This window comes from Gorilla gorilla, chromosome 3, assembly GCF_029281585.2.
Source record: "Gorilla gorilla gorilla isolate KB3781 chromosome 3, NHGRI_mGorGor1-v2.1_pri, whole genome shotgun sequence".
Classification (NCBI taxonomy): Eukaryota; Metazoa; Chordata; class Mammalia; order Primates; family Hominidae; genus Gorilla; species Gorilla gorilla.
The window spans coordinates 122,834,375-122,853,787 of record NC_073227.2 but is presented as its reverse complement, the minus strand read 5'-3'; the positions used below and the strand labels follow the sequence as shown (position 1 = coordinate 122,853,787).

The 19,413-nt window shown below is 37.7% G+C and overlaps 1 protein-coding gene across 2 annotated transcripts in view; it reads right to left on the bottom strand.

Annotated features, from left to right (window-relative positions):
- NFKB1 (nuclear factor kappa B subunit 1) overlaps positions 1-18,456 on the bottom strand; it is a 115,605-nt gene extending 97,149 nt beyond the window's left edge. For both annotated transcript variants that reach the window (XM_019025812.4, XM_031010114.3), the window contains exon 1: positions 18,066-18,456. The gene's annotated coding sequence lies outside the window, so the exon portion shown is untranslated. The remainder of the gene's footprint in view (positions 1-18,065) is intronic.
- Between the last annotated feature and the right edge of the window lie 957 nt (positions 18,457-19,413).

The following is a 19,413-nucleotide window of genomic DNA, read 5'->3' as shown; positions in this document are numbered from 1 at the left end:
TAAACTGTTTGCATTTTGCCCCCAGGGGTCATTTGGCAACGTTTGAAGACATTTTTGCCTGTCACAGCTGGATAGGTGGTCCTACTGGCATCTAGTGTATAGAGGCTACAGATGCTGCTACACATCCTATACTGCACAGAATGGCCCCTCACAATAAAGCATTATGCAACCCTAAATATCAATAACGCTGAGCATGAGAAACCCTAATGAACATCATCACATCATGACAGTGCTTTGGTTCACATGGAGAAAGAAGTAAACTTTACTGACTACCTCATGGGTAAAGAACTGTAGCTAGAACTTCACATATTTCTCTTAATTCTCACACCAATCCTGAGAACCAATGTCCCAGATAAGACACTGAAGCTGAAAGAGAGTAAGTCATTTGCTCAGGTTCATATAGTAATGCTAGCTAATCTGACCCCACAGTCTCTGGTTCTTTCAGTTGTTTAGGCGGCAGAAGTGGTTTTCCTCTTTGGCATATAACATTACTTATTTTAATATAGTATCTTTGCTTCAGGTCTCCCAAGTGTTCTGGTTAGAGCTAGTCTACCCATAGCACAGCCTGAAAAGCAGAATAGGATTCTGACAATACACAAAATGAGTTATTCACAAGGCAATCACCTATGAAGATAAAAATACCAAACAATGTTAACTCAAGTGATAGTTCTTTTTTTAAAAAAAAATTTTCTTTGGTCTATCTCAAAAGATAGAAGGAGAATAAAGAGATTCTCCCTGAACCATGTCTATACTCACTGATGGTATGATAAAAGTATATATACTTATAATATTATATATAATTATATACATATACTTACATATTAAAACTATATATTTTATATATACCTAATATATATAACATATAAATATTTTATATAATATATAATATACTTATATATGAAAACTATATATGTATATACTTATATATTAAACTATGTCAAATATATATAATACATATAATTTAAAACTACAGTATATTGAAATACTACCTGAATGTTTTCCTTCCTTCATTAATTTAGTCATTCACCTAAAAATATTTATGCCTACTATGTCAACAACACCAAAGTGCAAAAGAGTGATGCAGTTCCTGTACTCACAGAGCTTACGGTTGTGGTAGATTGAAATCAATGGCCACACATTTTTTTATATGCCACTCAACAAGAGGAAACATCTATTTCTCTGTGCTTTGAGTCTTGGCAGACCTACAGACATACTCTGACCAATAGGAAGAGGTAGAAGTACAAGTTCTAAACCCAGCTTTTAAGAGGACTTGCAATGATCATTCTTGCTTTCTTGGAACATTGTTACCATGCAAACAAGCCTGCACCAGCCACTGGAAAATCAAAGACCAAGTGGAGCACAGAGAGGCAGTCCTAGCTGAGGCTCCCTAGCACCAGCTGAGTAGCCAAAACAACTTCAGACAAACAGCAGTAGGGCACCAGCTGAGTAGCTACAAACAGTACCAGTCAAGTAGCCAAAAGACCTCAGAGATTAGCCAAAGCAGGCCAGGCCAGATGAACCAGGCAGCCCATAGAATTGGAAGAAGTAATCAGTATCTTTTAATTTGCTTTGTGGTGATTCTTCTTTTTTTTTTATGCAACAAAAGCAAACTAATTCAACAGTTTAGGAAGTAGGAAGGCAAATAGGCAAAAACAATGCAATATAATATGTGCCATGGGAAATGGAGTATATGTGGGGTATGGGTTAATTATCTTGGTAATTCAGTGATCACACTTTGTTAGAGTTCTAGTCAGAGCCCACTTTGTACTCATTTTTTTACTCTATTGGTTTACTCAATTCCCAACTGAACAAAAGAGGCAAGTATAGTAGCCAAAACACTGTGGTGTATACAGAAAATTAAAACTGTTAAAACTTTCAGAGTGCAAATATTAATAAATCACTGTTAGCTTTAAGCAGTGATACCTTTAAAACAAGTTAATATTTTAAATCCGTTCACCTCTCTATCTAAAAGCAATTTCATCATTCCTGCTGCAATGAGCCCCATTTTTGACTTTCCAATTTCTGCCAATATATCATTTTCACACATATCTAGTCAATAACCAATTTCTGCTGATTATTTTCTTCATGTTGTTTCTTGGATCTGCCCCTTCTTTCCAACATCCTAGGAGAGACCTTTATTGCTTCACCTCTGAATGACAGTAATAGGCTCTGTACTGTTCTCCCTCACTGCAGGGTTTCTTCCTCTTCAAGAATCTTTCACATTATTGCCATATTACTTATAAGATAAAGTCCAAAGACTTCAACCACTCAGCACATTACATTATCATATAAAATCATATTATAAGCATCAACTACTACTATGTCCCAATCAAAACCCTCTATGATAGACAGATTAATCATTCAAAATGACTTGCTCATTTCCATCTTGTACATTTGTTCACAATATGCCCTGCATCCTGAAATGCCATCTTTTCTAACTCAATAGCATCCACTCTTCAAGGCTCTAGTTAAATCCAATTTCTGCCAAGAAATCCTATATTTTTCCTGTAACCTATAGCTCTGTAGTCACATAATATCTATAAAACTTATATATACTGGTGATTTAACACTAGACAGCATAGTTTTACTGCAATCTAACTTTACCTATATATTTATCATCTTCTCAAATGGATAGAAGTTCCTAAAAAGTAGAGATGGGAGTTTTGCTTTTTTGTACTGGCAAATTGGAAAACATTGTTTTTTTTGTTTTTGTTTTTTAATTAATACTGCATTAATTTTAAGAAGCACTGCAATTTCAAGTTTGTCAGAATGTCAAATTCTGGTTTTAGTTATCACAGATTAACAGTTATCTGAACCTCCCTCCTTGCTATACTCAACTGTGAAACCATACAAAATACCTAAAGATGTAATTTAAGACATTGGACATCATAGGGCTATACATTATAAGGTGATTTAGGTAAATTCTAAATTCGCCCTCACTTTTTGACTGAGGACACTTTCCAAATCATGACACAGGGAGAGCCCAAAGAGAGAACACCAGTGGGCAGAATATCACAAAGAAAGGCTTTACACAAAAAGCAAGAGCCTCAGAAATCTACATAGGGGTCATCTCTGGTCACTGGCCAAATACTAAGCTGTGATAGTGTAGGACAAGACCCTGCAAAACCTAATAGAAAACAGTTTCTGGGCATCTAAGAGCTAAATGGAAATTCCAGACATCATATAGTGCTGAGAGACACTGAATTTGTAATAATTCAGGGTGGAAAGACATCACTGAACATTGTGAGCATTCAGTTGTGATTTCAGAAAGACCACACGATGGGAGTTAGAAACATCCTAAAATAAGGGCTACTTTAAACCTATCTTAATAAAACTAGGTGATCCACCAGTAAATCCACTGCCTGTTACAACAAAGCTCAACACATTTTAAAGGAAGACAAAAAACCCAAACTCTCCACAATGTACAATAAAACATAATGAAGCCTGCAAAGAAATAGGAAAATAAGACTGAGAAAAAAAATGACACAAATGACAAAAATAGCTAATAGCATACGGTCAATAATGTAAAGGAAAAGATGAACATAATAAGAGAACAGATAGGCAATATCAGCAAAGAAATGCATACCTTTCTTTCAAAAAAAGAATGGAAATTTTAGAACTGAAATGAAATTTCACTAGACGGACTTAGCACATTTAACATTATAGAAGAAAGTACCAATAAACTAGAAGAAAGGTCAATAAAAACTACCCAAACTGAATTACAGAGAAAAAAAGGCAGAAAGAAGTGAACACAGCTTCAGTGACCTACAGGACAATATTAAGCAGTCTTATGTATTTGTAACATAGAATCCCAGAAACAGAAAAAAGACAGAAAAAATATTCAAAAAAATAACAGTTGAGAATTTTTATAAATTTGATTTTTAAAAAATCAACCCACAGATCCAAGAATCTCAAAGATCTCTCTGCTGGACAAAGACAAATAAAACCATGGTTAGGCATATTACAGCCAAACTGTTAAAAACTAATGCTAGAGAAAAAAAAAAATCCCAAAATAGCAAAGGACAAGAAAGGACATATTATATACGGGGGAACAATTGATAAGCATGATAAGCATGATGTTTCTGATGATCATTAGATACAGTACAAGCTAGAAGGCAATGTAAGGGCACCTTTACAGTGATAAAAGAAAAAAAAAGATTGGTCCAGAATATTCAGCAAATAAATCTTTTAAAAATAAAGGTGAAACTGACATTTTCAAGTAAACAAGAGCTAAGAGTATTCATCACCAGCAGACCTGCTAAAAGACATGCTAAAAAGAAGTTCTTCATGCTGAAGGGAAATGATAGACACTTGGACCTGTATGAAAGAATAAAAAGCATCAATAATGATAAATATGTGAGTAAGCACAAGACTTTTATTTCTTCTTTCTTAATTTCCTAAACAGACGATTGACTGTTCACAGCAAAACAAGACAATATATTTTGGAGTTTATAACATATAAAGAAGTAAAATGTATAACAATAACAGCACAGAAGGACAAACAGAAGTATAACATTGTCAAGTTCTCACATTAATTAGAGACTCAAAGATGCATATTGTAATAAACAAATACTTTTCTAAAGTGGTAAAGTAACCACTTTAGAAAATAACCAATGAAGGAGATAAAATGGAATTTAAAACACTAAAGTTGATTTATTCAAAGGATGGCAGGAAAGGAGAAAAAAAAGAATAAAGAACAGATAGCACAAATAGATAATTAATTACCAAGAGGAGAGACTTAAACCCAACATACCAGTAATAATATTACATGGAACTGGACTGAACTCATCTAGAAGACAGAGATGATCAGACTGGATTTTTAAAAAACAAGATTAAAGTATATGCTTTTCTTAAGAATTGTACTTTAATATTAAAGACACAGATAGTTTAAATGTATGAAGATGGTACACTGGGCTAGTTATATCATGCAAATGCTAAATATAAGAAAAGCAGGCTACATTCTAAAATATCAGACAAAGTAGACTTCAAGAGAATAAACATTACCAGGGACAAAGAGGAACATTGCATATAAGAATCAAAGGGCCAACTCATCAAAGAAAAACAATGATCTTATTGTGTACGCACCTATTAACAAAGCTTCAAAATACATGAAGCAAAAAAGTGGCAGAACTAATGGAAAAAATGACAAATCCACAATTACAGTTAAGATTTTTAACATTCCTCTCTCGGTAATTGATCAAAGCAAATCAACAGAGTGTCAGGAAATGTCTTAGTCTGTCAATGCTGCTATAACAGAATAGCTGAGACTGGGTAATTTATAAAGAGCCCAGGTTTATTTCTCACAGTTCTGGCAACGGGAAGCCCAAGATCAAGGCACCAGCATTTGGTATCTGGTGAGGGATGCATCCTCTAGAGGGGAGGAATGCTGTGTCCGCAACTGGCAGAGGGCGGAAAGGCAAGAGGAGACAAATTTCCTCCAGCAAGCCCTTTTAAAAGGGCACCTAATCCCACCACTTCTTACAGGCTCTACCTTTTCCTAATCACATTGGTCATCCTGTTTCAACACCTGAATTTGGTGGGGACACATTCATACCATGGTAGGAAAGATATAGAAGGCTTAGGAACAAAACTGTCAATCAAAAGAACCTAGTGTATGTCTACAACACCCCACTGAATGATTTTAGAGTCCACATTATTATTATTATTATTTTCTTTTTTTTTTTGAGATGGAGTCTCGCTCTGTCACCCAGGCTGGAGTGCAGTGGCACCATCTCGGCTCACTGCAAGCTCTGCCTCCTGGGTTCAAGCTATTCTCCTGCCTCAGCCTCCTGAGTAGCTGGGACTACAGGCGCCCACCACAACGCCTGGCTAATTTTTTGTATTTTTTTAGTAGAGATGGGGTTTCACCATGTGAGCCAGGATGGTCTCAATCTCCTGACCTCATGATTTGCCTGCCTCGGCCTCCCAAAGTGCTAGGATTACAGCCGTGAGCCACCGCGCCCGGCCCAGAGTCCACATTATTTTTAAATACACATGGAATATTCACGAAGATAGACCACATCCCGAGCCATAAAATAAGTCTCAATAAATTTCAAAGAATTGAAAGCATGCGGAATATGTTATCTAAATACAGTGGAATTAAATCAGAAACCAGTGATAGAAAAATATCCCCAAAAAATCCTGAAATGTATATAATTAAACAAAACTGTTAAATTGGGGGAGAAAAAAGTGCCTCTTAGAATCAATAGACTGTAGAATATATAACCTCACCCCCCTGAAAGAAGCATCTAAATTATTGCTGTATCATATTCACTATAATCATGGGGGACAGGGATTTTCTTAGAGAAGTGATTAGAATGCATTCCAACATGTTCCATAAGAAAGAAATTTTTGCCTATGGTTGTCTTCTTAATCATAGCTGACTGAAATTCATAAGATCAAAAGATGTTTTGGGCATTTTAAAATTATATTGTAATTAAGAGTAATTTATATCATACTCAAGTAAAATTTATTTTTATTAATACTATGTTAGGACAAACTCTGCCAAGAATAACTTGTAGAGCTAGAGAAGTTCTCTAACGATTATAATAAGTTAGATAAAACCTTAAATGTTATAATTAAAGTCACTCCTGAGATATTGCTGCCTACCATTTCCACATAAAAACTGCTTCAATACCTCTGTTCATGGTGTGAGGTCTTTCATTCAGATGGCATTATAAAGGGACTTGACATACTGGACTTTGTTCTGACCTTTTGCGTCTACATTTCTAATGCTACAGATTTCTTCTTCCCTAAAAACATAGTATCACAGAATTTTAATTTTGATGTATAGCCTCTGCCTTGAGTACCATTTTGGAATATTCATATTTTCAGACTGAGGAAGAAGTAGACCTCATGCATTATGAATTAGAGATTAGTATTCTTTTGTTCAAATACAGAGAAACTGATCCAGTTCTCTTGAATCTGAATATGACTTATTTTAGATTTTTATTCTATTAATCCTCCAAAGTCCATAAAAATATGTCCTTTATGTTTTAAAAGAAAAACAGTCATTATGTGAACCAGCAATGTTTGGTCCTACGAACACGGGTACAATCACCCTGGAGGGACAAAGGATTCCTTCGAAGAAATAATCATGGCGAAGGCCTTCCGATTACACATACACAAATATAATAATTTGCAAGCCATCAAAATCAGCCTCCATGAAGCCCTTTCTACACTGACCACTCATACAGATAAACGCTTTAACATATACATGGCTCGGTGTGGTGGCTCACACCTATAATCCCAGCACTTTGGGAGGTCCAGGTATTTGGTGAAAAGCCTTGGCAACATAGGGAGACCCCATCTCTACAAAAATTTTAAAAAGTAAAATAAAATTAAAATTTTGCCAGGTGTGGTGGTGCATGCCTGTAGTCCCACCTACTTGGGTGGCTGAGGTGGGAGGATAGCTTGGGACCAGGAGGTCGAGGCTGCAGTGAGCCATGATTGCGCCACTGCATTCCAGCCTGTGTGACAGAGCGACACCACATCTCAAAACAAACAAACAAAACAACACACATACAGATGTCAATGTATAAACTGAGTGGGGAGAAATAGGTGAACTATACCTCTCTCTTCTATGTCTGATAACATCAGATGTGAATACTTCTTTCTCCCATGTCTCTGTCAGTGACCCTGGCTACTTGGTATTAAGCAAAATATTTACTTTTACATTCATAAGTAATAAGTAAATGAGAATGTAATCTGTTTTATATTTTTTACTAACAACTGAGGAAAAACAGTATTTTGTTTAGTGAGGAATATCTGAAATGAACTGACCTTAGAGCCCAACTGACACAGCAGAGTTCCCGCTGGTGTGAAGCTCATTATTAGCACCTTGGAATAATGAATTCATTCAGTCAATGCTCCATTGTCTATGTGGATATATATGAGTCACAGAATTGACATACATATAATCCAAAAGTTGTTCGTGAAATCTTTTAAATGACAGTGGAGGGAAGGGGTCCTAACTAAGAAAGGGCAGATAGGATGCTTTTGCAGTGCTGCCAGTGTTCTATTTCTTGACCACCCACTAGGTTAAACGTGTTCACCTTGAGATAAATCACTAAAGTTGCAGCATTAATATTTGTGTACTTTTTTAGCTATGGGATTCTTCAACTTAAAAAAGGCTAATGTAAAAAGAAAGTTTCTTTTTCTATTTTTTTTTTCCTTTTTTGAGACAGTCTTGCTTTGTTGCCTAGACTGGACTGCAGTGGCACAATCGCTGCTCACTGAAGCCTCAACCTCCCAGGCTCAAGTGAACCTCCTACCTCGGCCTCCTCAAGAGCTGGGACCACAGGCATGTGCCACCATGCCCAGCTAATTTTTAAATTTTTTGTAGAGACTGGGGTCTCGCTATTTTGTCCATGCTGGTCTCAAATTCCTGGGTTTAAGCAATCCTCCCTTCTCGGCCTCCCGAAGTACTGGGATTACAGATATGAGCCACTACGCCCAGCAAGAAAATTTTAAAAACTGAAAAGACTACATGACTTAAGCTCCATGAATTTCTGGATTTCTGTCTTGTTTGGCACTGTGTGCCTTGTCCTTAGAACTGTGTCTGGCAGATAGAAAGGACTCAACATATATTCAAATAAATCACTGTTAAAGAAATAAAACCCTACTTATGTTAATCAGCTTGATTTAATCATTTCACAATGCATATGTATATCAAAACATCATCTTGTGTACCATAAACATATATAATTTCTGTCAACTGTACTATACTAAAGCTGGAGGTCAAAAAAAAGGAAGGAAAAAATAATAAAAAAATAAAAATCACACTATGCGAAGATGGAAGAGCTTCTACAAACAAGCAATGCTTCCCCTACCCGACTCCTCCTCATCTCCAATCCTGCTTTTTAAAGGCTGACTTTTTAACACTCTTTTTCTTTTTAGTTTACCTGGTGGTTCTTTTCATATCTCCAAGATATGCTTCTGTCTTTTTTCTTGATGTAGGACGTTGTGTTCCTTCTAGGAAGGAACAGAGGAGGATTCAGCTCATACTACCACCACCTCCCCTTCTTCTCCCTCCAAATATAGTTATAATAAGTGAGACCTTGAATCAATCTAGCATTTAAATATTAAACTTTACATTCAATTTTTGTCTCAAGTTTTCCATAAATTTCTTTGGAGAAATATGAATGCGAGAGACTGAATAATAATGAAAAAATGCAACACCAGAAACATCCGGATTTGAGAAAGAACCTACACTGAGACCAAAAATTATAACTTATTATCGACAAAATGGGCAGTTCCTCATATTATCATACTGATAATCAAGAATTGGCTTGGTACTTACTCACATTCATTTTTCTTAAGTTGATCTATCTTGATATGGCAAGAAAATCTGAAGTCTTCCAATTAATACAATTATATCAAAGAAACACATAATTTTAGAGAGAGATGCTCATTTTGTCGAACCTCATTTTTTTACAGAACAAAAATAAGACTCAGAGAAGTTAATTAACTTGCTCAGAGCCACACAGTTAATTGGCAGCACTGTCTCTTGATATCTTGTTCGGTATTTACTTATTCAGCAAACATACCAGGTGCTGTGCAAATAAAAAGTAAATAAGATGAACTCGTGCCCTCAAGATGTTTCTTTTCTAGGACCCATAGGAATTCAGGAGAACACAGAATGGGGGCACATAACTCTTTATGGAAAGGGGAGGGAGAAAACAGAAAGGCAAGTGAGAGAAATGGTAATGCTCAAACCAGGCCTAAGGGTTTAGAAGTTAGCAGGATGGCTAGGAAAGAAAAGGCACTTCTCATACAGGGAGGGCATAAGCAAAGGCATTCAAAGGCAGAAACTGTGGATAGGAAACTGAAAGTTGGTGTGGAGGATTTGAGATTCGGGGATGGTTGGGGAACACGGGAGGGAGTAAGGGGGTGAGGTGTGCGAGAATCAGCTTGTGAAGACAACTGGGATTCACTGCAGAGACATGATCCGATTTACACTTTAGAAAGCTGACCATTATGCGAAATGAACGATGGGTTAGAAGCAGGAGACAATGCAAAAATAAAATCTAGAAATTCAACGAGGAAGGGATGGATTCTGGAGATGAGGAGGCTGCCTTGATAGAACTTGGTGACTGACTGCAGAAGAAAGCTGAATGTATAAGAAGGGCTTCTAGATTTCTGGCATGAGAAATCTACTGAATGGACCCTAACAGGCTAACAACCGCATTCCCTAATGTGCTGGGGATACCAATCTGTGCAAAGGGGTGGGGATCAAGGATGATGAGAAATTTAATATTGGCATATAGATGTGAAGATACTTAAGTGCCTCAGCAATAAAATCATTTCTGTGGCTTGCCTTGAATGACTGGACTCCTACAGTTCAACAGATACTCAGTAAATATAGCACAATTACTCCAAAAGTCATCTATTTCAACACAGGATTGAACTACCTCTCTAAGCAACTTGGATTGACTCCTATTTGGCTATTACAGAAGACTTTCTAAGAGAAATGGGATACTTCCCCACCCATCATAAAAAAAGAATTGTAACTGCAGGGTAAATGATTATGTAATGGTTTAAAATAGGAAATATTTTTAAAGTTTCTAAGGATTGCTTTTTAAATTTGGTTAAATGTCTTAAATGGGAAATCGAGTAAATATATAAAGAGACACCATAAAGACATTATCTCAAATTAACGCTATGATATGGTATGAGAGCGAGTAAATGCATTTGACTATTGTTGGACTGCTGTGCTTTTGATTTTAATTTCCCAGGTACTTATATTTGCTTGATTGCAACTGACTTCTAAAGTGTTTTTTCATAATGTGGTGAAAATGTCCATTCTTACCAGTTTAGCAAAAATATGATAATCCATTATGAAATGTCTGCCAAAAGGTTCTATCCAAGGGCAATCTCTCTTACTTCTTTCATTATGACCCTCCATGAGATGAGATATACAATTTATCTCGTTGTATTTCTCAACCATGAGATATATGATTTGTCCTTTTATTTATAATTCTCATTCACTTTCTAGATTATTCTATCTTCACATTCAAGTCGATAACAAAGTTTAAGTCTTAATTTTATAGAGGACTCTTCCCCCTAAATCTTTATGCTTTCATTATCCTTTGCTTTGACCAATCTTTCAAAAGACTCAGGTTTAAAATCACATACACATATACAAACGATGCTTGACCTATTCACCTTATCATGTATTAGCAGTATAATAAACGAATGCATTAAATGAATAGGGTAGAGAAATGGCTATATTTTTGGTTCATTTTAAGCCATCTCCTCTGAAAAGTAGTTCCCCAGGTTTTTTGATTGGTTTGAAATTAGCAGTATGAACACACTAAAAATTTTTTTCCTATTTCCTAGATTCTATATTCAGTTTTCAGTTTTGATTTTATGTAAATCAATTGCTGATTTAAGTACTTTCCTGACTATCCAACTGAGCAAAAAATTAAGTGTAATTTAATTTTAATTCTTAACATTGCTTTCAACTTCTAATTTCCTCTACATAAATAGCCACCCACACATGCTTCTTCCATCATTCCACATCATCATCATTTTAATTTTATAAATCATGAAGGTTCTTGTATTATATGTAGATGCTATAAATTGTAAGGTATTCTCCTCTGGCCTCATTACCAAGTCCACACCCCATTTAAAAGAAAAAGACACTGAAGGTTATAGATCAAGTCTTAACAGTCAAACACCAATACACGTTTAAGCCTTATAAAATAAGCCTATACTCAAGAACTGGTAGACAAAGAGGTTCTTCAAATATCAATAAAACATGATTTGGGAATTTGTGTTAAAACATCCAAAAATAGTTATTTTCTCATTCCTAAAATTCTTCTCATGGAAGACATATTTTCTAAGACAATTAAGTAATTTATTTTCACTATTTAAATGAACTGCAGGCTTGGGCTTAGAACCAATAAATAGGTTGATTAGGGAGTCTGTCATCACTTTTATGTTTTCTTTTTTACATACTTGTTATATGGTAGAATTGACGTCTGGGATAAAGAGGGATAGGTGTGCCCTAACACTGAAATATGGTATAGTATTTTCAGTCCAAATGCATGATAAATAATAAAAATAATTTTTTGAAATAACTGCTTTTAACAAATAAAAGTCATTAAAAACAAATTGCTTTTTAAAATGGGACATTATAGAGGTATGCTCAACTTTATGCAGGTCTTATACTTTCTTTAGTTCAAGTTAGTGAAAAGTAAATCCTAGAAATATTAGTGAGCCTCATTTGTCAAAAAGGTTCACCTTGGCCAAGCTAGGTGGCTCACGCCTGTAATCCCGGCACTTTGGGAGGCTGAGGCGGGTGGATCACTTGAGGTCAGGAGTTTGAGACCAGCCTGGCCAACAGAGCAAAATCCCATCTCTACTGAAAAAAAAAAAAAATTAAAAAAAAATTAAAAGAAAAAGGTTCATCTCAAAGAAAAATCTAATAGCTTTATTTTCCAATATGAAATGCATGAATTGTCCATACATTTCTACTAGTAGCGTAAGGATTATAACAAAGTTAGAGCCTTGTTTGTTTTGTTTATGCTTCTCTTCATGCCCAGAAGCTGCAGACTGAACTCGTAAGGGAACACACAAAAATTTATCTTTTTCTGGAAGCCATCTCATGGGGAAGTCACAGGCAGAGTGCTTGGATTATTTTATTATTTTAACAAACACTGCCGCTATTAATCTTCGGAGTACTTTTCAACAATGATGGCTTTACAGTGCAATTGTTATAGATGTTAACATTTAATTTCTTCCTCAGTTTGCTGGCAACAACAAAAAATATTACATATACATATTTGTAACTAATATATATTAAATATAATTATATATATTAGTTACAAATATGTATTTATACATATATCATTATATTTAATATACATATTAGTTACAAATATGTATATATATAACCTTTTTTGTTGTTGCCATATCTATATATGTAACTAATATATATCAGTATATTTAATATACACATTAGTTACATATATATGTAACTAACTTTTAACTTAATTTTTAAACTTGCATGTTTGTTGTGAGTGATGTGAGAGGAGATCAGGGTCAGAACCAGAACTAAGTGGCAGCAAAGCAGAACGAACTGAAGTGAGCAGCGCTCAATAAAATGGTTGTTTTCCCACAGGACTGCATTAGGGTTCCCAGGGGGCACAATGACACTAGGACAGGGCGTACTGCCATTTTGCTCTTTTCTAGTCTAAATGGTATATTTCATTTAAAAAACTGTGTCCACAAAAAAAATAAATGATTCAATTCAGAAATTCAAGGCCAACTTTTAAAAAATGCTAAAACTGAAAAATAATGAACAAACTCTGCTAGGATGAGGTCCCAGCTTCCACAGTGTTGGAAAAATCATTAAAGTATGAAAGTGGAAAGTACAGTAAACCCTGGTAACTGCCTGCTTGTTCCTGAGGTTTGCCATCTAGTAACTTTTAACAGTCACAGATTTATGGGTGATAGATGTTTAATTCTAGAGGTAACATAACAAAATAACATATTTTGTTTTAACTTTTTGGTTGATTAATTTAGATAAGCGTTAACGATTCTTAGATTACCAAGCAGTGCTTGTAGCATTGTTTCTTTTTTGGAGGTATTAGTATTTGATATTACAGTTTCAACGGAGTGTACAGAAATTCTAACTTCACCAAAAAATTACATTTTCAATTTTACAAGGACCTTTTATCATTCCAATTACTTTATAATCTTGCTCTGGTGCCTCTAAAACTTTGAAACTAAAAGGCTTTTTTTTTCTAGTTCATAAATGCCTCTTTCAGAATGAAATGTTCCCCTTTTGGAAGGCGCCAGATACTTTTTAATAAATTATTTGTTCTAGTAAACTTCAAGTGGTCTTTAGATAAGATTTCCATAATATCTAAGACGCAAGGACTATTTTGCGCTCCTTTCTTTCCAGAAGGCAAAGCAAAATAATGTAATTTTTGTTCCTTATAGAAGATGGCTGTCCATTTAAAAAAAAATTTTTGCAACAACTTCATATCATTCATTCATTTAACAGTTAATGATTGCTTACTATGTACCAACAAGTACAATGCTAAGCATCAGATATTTCTTTCGTCAGTACTGATTAGATATTATTTCTTTTTAGTTAAACTAGAGTATTTGATTCTCTCAAACAGCTTTTCCTTTCTTTTTATTTCATTTTTTATAATTTTGGCTATTTTAAAGAATAAATTCTTTTCTAAAGCTTAAGCAGTCAAAATTTTTCACAGTTTAAACTAATAGGATCCATAGATGAACTCAAGTCTGTTGATATCTACTGAAGGCATGGGTCAAAATAAAAGCTATTTTAAGGTTTCTGGATTAATGGTGAAAGATGAATGAAAAATAATAAGGCAATTTGTAATGGATAATTAAACCAAATATATCATTATTCTAATTTCAAAAACAGGCAATAAATTAAAGCAGATGAAATTTGTATTACTGATAATTAATTCTGTGTTAGTTACTACAGAAAATATGACAGAATAAAAACTGTTTTCTTTTTAAAATGTAAAATGCACTATTTTTATTATTAGTACTCTAAATTAAACAAATATTTTCATCCATAATCTATCTTCTGAGATTTCTATAATCTTTAACAAATCACATCTTACGTGACTCTTATTCTGTACAGAACTGTCAGGCTTTAAATTATTTGAGGTGTAGCAATGCAATTTGCACAACTTATTTTCTAAACTGTTGGCTGATCTTCAAGGCCAGGTCAACAACCTCCGGAAATGTAAAAGACAGTATATTAATTTGCACCCAGGAACAACCCCTAATACAGCAGAGACCAAAGGTATGAAGCAATTTCATCATCATTAAAAGAATGTTACTACTTTTTTCTCTTTTTTTCTTCTAAAAGTGAGGCACTGGATACTAATTAATGAAATACTACAAAGATAAAAGGCTTGGTTATGTTACCAGAACTATTAACTGTCCAAATTATGTGGTTTCAAATATTAATCTTTTTTGATTAAAAAAATTCACAGTCAAGGAGCCAAACTGACTTGCAGGACTATGCCAAAACGTTCAAACCTTTCTCCCTGAGGCTGAGTACCTTCAGTTCTTCCAAACTCTCTGTCTCCAAAGTAGTGACAAAATTCAAAGAGATATCATATGCTCTTGATGGTTTACTGCTGACCTCTAAGAACACTACAAGTGAGTTCAGTATTTATGGGAGGTGCAAGAGTGCAAATGAGAACTAATTCCCAAAAAGCAGAGTAAATTGCTCCAGTATGGTCTACTGGTTACCAAGACGTAGTCATCAATTAATGCTGATTAGACACAAATGTAGATGTAGGAGCAGAACATCTTAACATATCCTCTAGCACTAACTTCTATTTTTCCTTCTCCTTCTCTTCTAATATAACAATCCCACTACTGTAGACAATTCACATTGTAAACAGAAAACCAACAGACCAACCGAATAAAACAAACTTCCTACTAAAAGTAAAAAAGTTAATGAGAAATTTTGCATAGACATCCATTCCTGTTAATGTGATTTCTGATCAATCTGTGGACTAGAAGAGCATAATCTGAGAATTTACTCTATTGGTTATACAACAGTACTGTGCATTTCCAGATACACTTCCTACTGCAGTCAATTCTATACTCAGAATAGCACATCTACTAAGACCCGAAGATGCAAAAGATGACATTTTGAGTACTTCATCAAAAATCCATACAGCAACTCAGATACAATTATTTTACTGTTTGAAAATATCGACTACTTTTCTTACTTCTCCCAAGTTCAAACCAGTTGAAGGTTATGAAGTAACCACTTCCCCCCAGAAGCCAGAACTTTCACCTCTTCTGAACGGAGAAATACCTCTCATAAATTAGGTAAAAATAAGGTCTTGCTGATGGAATGATAGTCCAACATTCATGTAGCTGCCAATTCCCTATCTAGACCTCGTATCTACCACAATGAGCAATCCCTGAAAGTCAAGGTAGTAACTTAATCAATTATCTGCAAGTCTAAAAGTGTAGTTAAAACAACCTGCATAAATATTAGTTTCTCAAACTACTTCAATTTGTTTCCAGGAACAGTAACAACAGAAATGTAAGGAATATAATCACTAAATCTAAAATTCTGCCTATTTCAGATTAATTGTGCTTTAATCAACTCAATCAACACAGATCTTGTTTAAGAGGTAGAGTAAAAAGGAAGTGCAAAGATCAAAGCAATGCTTACAAAGGGGAAGGACTATTTTTGTATGTATACCCCCCAGTATTTACTATCTGGGTTTGAAAAACAGGGGCATTTACTCAGCACAAGTGAGTGCCAATGCCTAACATAAGAATGAAATTTCAGAAAAAAGATAATAGATTTTCACATCACCACCAACCCCTAAAAGGATTATACTACTTTCTTTAAAAAGTCTCAAAGAGTTTAGAAGTGGTTTGCTTTTCACTGCAAGCAGCTTTTCGGTTCCAGTATTAAATGTACATATAACGTGTGTTCCTTTGTGTTCAAGTTTGTCCAGTAGGCTGCAGCCCAGGAAGACATCTTATCTAAACAAGCAGGGGAGGGTATTTAGGAATTGCAGGTGTATCAATATGGATGAATAATCTCAGATTCCAAGTCTCCATTAATCGTACATGTTCTTTTCATTTTAGCAATTCAATTAAATCATGAATGTAAAATTCTACAGGAAACAAATCTTTTTATTTCCTGTCTTCCCAAGTTTATAAACTCAAAAAAGTACATTGCTTCAAATTTAAATACATACATTTAAATACATAATTCCTATAGTGCCTCAAACAGTAAAAGGATTCATCTCTAGAAAGCACAATATTAAAACCAGAAAAACAACATACTTCAGTTTTAAGTTTCCCTTTTAAAGTTTTAACAAACACGAATGCAGTTTAAACTGCTTGACAATATTCAGTTGTGGGATTCTGCTAGAAAAAAATTATTGAACATCTTGACCCTAACCTTTACTATTTATTAAAGATCACCAGTATGTAGAATATTTTGATGCCAGAGCTATTAAATGTTTTAGTAATACCATAAGCATTTTTTCAGATTATGAGCTTTATAAAAAAATCTTTGAGTTAAATATGGTTATTTCATAAACTGTAATGCTGAAAACCTCTACTTAACAAAGTCCATGAACATGTCTTAAATCTTGATAATTAAATCCTGTATCATTAAGTCCCATTTGAGTGTCAGGATAAACCAGCAAGTCAGGGCAAACATTCCCTGGTGTCTGTTTTTAAGGACCATAGAAAAACTTGCATTTAGGATAGGCCTTGTTTTTACATTATTTTTGTTTCAGCGGTCATGCATAATGCATGGTGGCACTGTCCAAGAGTTTTACATAATCAAGTCTAAAAAGTGCTCTAAGTATCCAAGTAGGTAATTCATTTTCTCTCTCAAATGCCAGGCCCCGGAGGATCAGAATCAAGTCCTATAGCAGGTGACTATATCGTGTGTGTGTGTGTGTGTGTCTGTGTATATGTGTGTGTTCGCGCACGGAGGGGGGGAGGGGGGAGAGAGAGAGAGACAGAGGGAGAGCCAGGTTTCTTTCAGAAGTAGGAGAGGGATGAATAGACTCTCCTATTCAATTCTGGGGAGCTGGGGAGGGCTTTCCCAGCCAAGAGGACTGACAAGCACTTCTGCTTTCATTTCATGGAACGCCCTTAGGTGAAATCTGGTTCTGCACTGCACCAACCACCTTCCCTCTCTCCTCCGCGCCGCAGCGCACTCCAACCTTCTCACCATCCCCCAGGTGGGGCTGGGGTTGGGGATTTTAAAAGTTTGTAAGAGTTCCCCTCCGGTTCGCGTTCCCGCCCCGCGGAGGGACGTGAAGAGAAATGACCGCCGGGCGGCCGCGGCCCTTCGGCCGACTAGCCCCTGCGAGGTCCGGATGTGTCTTTCCCCGCTGTCGCTAATCCCATGTGCCTCTCAGCTACTGTCAACCTCCTCCCACGGTCTAGCCCAGCGGTTAGCGCAGGAATGAGGAAGTCCGAGTGGGGCTGGAGGGGGTGCGGAGGGCTGGGCGGCAGGACTTGGGCCACGAGTCCCCTGCCGGGCCCCCACTCGCCCGAGTTTGGCTTACCCGGGTGGCGAGTCCGCGTTCGGCCTCCTGGCGCGGGTGGGCTCTCCCTCCTGAGCGGCGCGGGCCTGCCGGCTGGAGAAAGAAGAGGCGGCGGCAGGCCGGAGCCCGAGCGGGCCCGGGTGCGGGTCGGGGCGAGCGGGAGCGCGGCGGGGCCGGGCCAGGCCAGTCAGCGCCGCGCCATGTCCGCAGCGCGGGCGGAGGGAAGCGCAGGGCGCGCGGTGGCCGGGCGGCGGCGCCGCCTTACTGGCCGGGCGGCTGCGGCCTCGGCGGCGCTGGGCTCCGGGAGTGGGGCCGGCGGCTGCGTGCAGGCCGAGGGCGGCGGCGGCTGGCGGCCCGACCGACGGGAAGGGCAGGGGAAGCTGTCAGCGCGTCGCCGGGCCGCTCCGGTGGCGAAACCTCCTCTTCCTGCCCCGGCTCGCTGGTGCGCTTCTCTCTCTTTCTCTCTCGCTCACTCTCTCACTTCCTGGCTGGAAATTCCCACTGACGTCGAGAGAGCATACAGACAGACGGACACACGCGCGCACGCAGCGGGGGCGGGAGGTGGGGTCGCTGCCGGGGGTGGGGGAAGCCCGCACTTCTAGGGGCGCTGTGCGCCCCCGGCCCGGCCTTGCCGCTCGACTCGGCTCCCGCCCCTCGGGGCCGCTTCGGGGCGCCGGGCGAGGGGCGCGCGTTAGGCGGCCTGGACGCCGCGGCCCCTGCGGGGCTCTGGCTTCCTAGCAGGGCGCTCCCGAATCCCAAGGGCTGGAGCCGGTAGGGACGCCCCCAGGAAGCGCCTGCAGGGACGCCCCCAGGAAGCGCCTGCCGGGCCCAATGGTCGGGGAACGGAGGCGGCGGCGGTGGCGGTGCCGCTGATAGAGTCATGCGGTCCATAGCCCCTAAGGGCAGGCCCGAGCAGCTGGAGGGTCGGCGTGGATCCAAGCATGCCAGATATAAAAATAAAGCTCATCTGTATATTCCATTTAAGCGTGTCTCAGTTACATTCACATCTCTTCACAGATTAAACTAGAATTTCCTTATCATAAACGGCTTGTGCCCAGTAAAGTATAACCCTCTACTGGTTTTTGGTGCGGTCTTAAATCTCCTGGTTGTAGAGCAGTTACTCAGAATATTCATCTACAAGGCATTGTTAGGCCTTTATGATAATTACTGTGGATAGAATTATAGTGATGGTGGTAGCAATGGTTTTGGTTCACAGCTCATAAAATACTGATCTGGCAGAGGGGAGTTTTCTTTTTCTCTGAAGAGACCGCTACTGGCACCCACTGACAGGCCTCCCAGTGGCCACCATTCACTGGCATCTGAGCTGCTTTAGTGCTGGGCACTGTATTAGGTACAGGCTGGGGATACC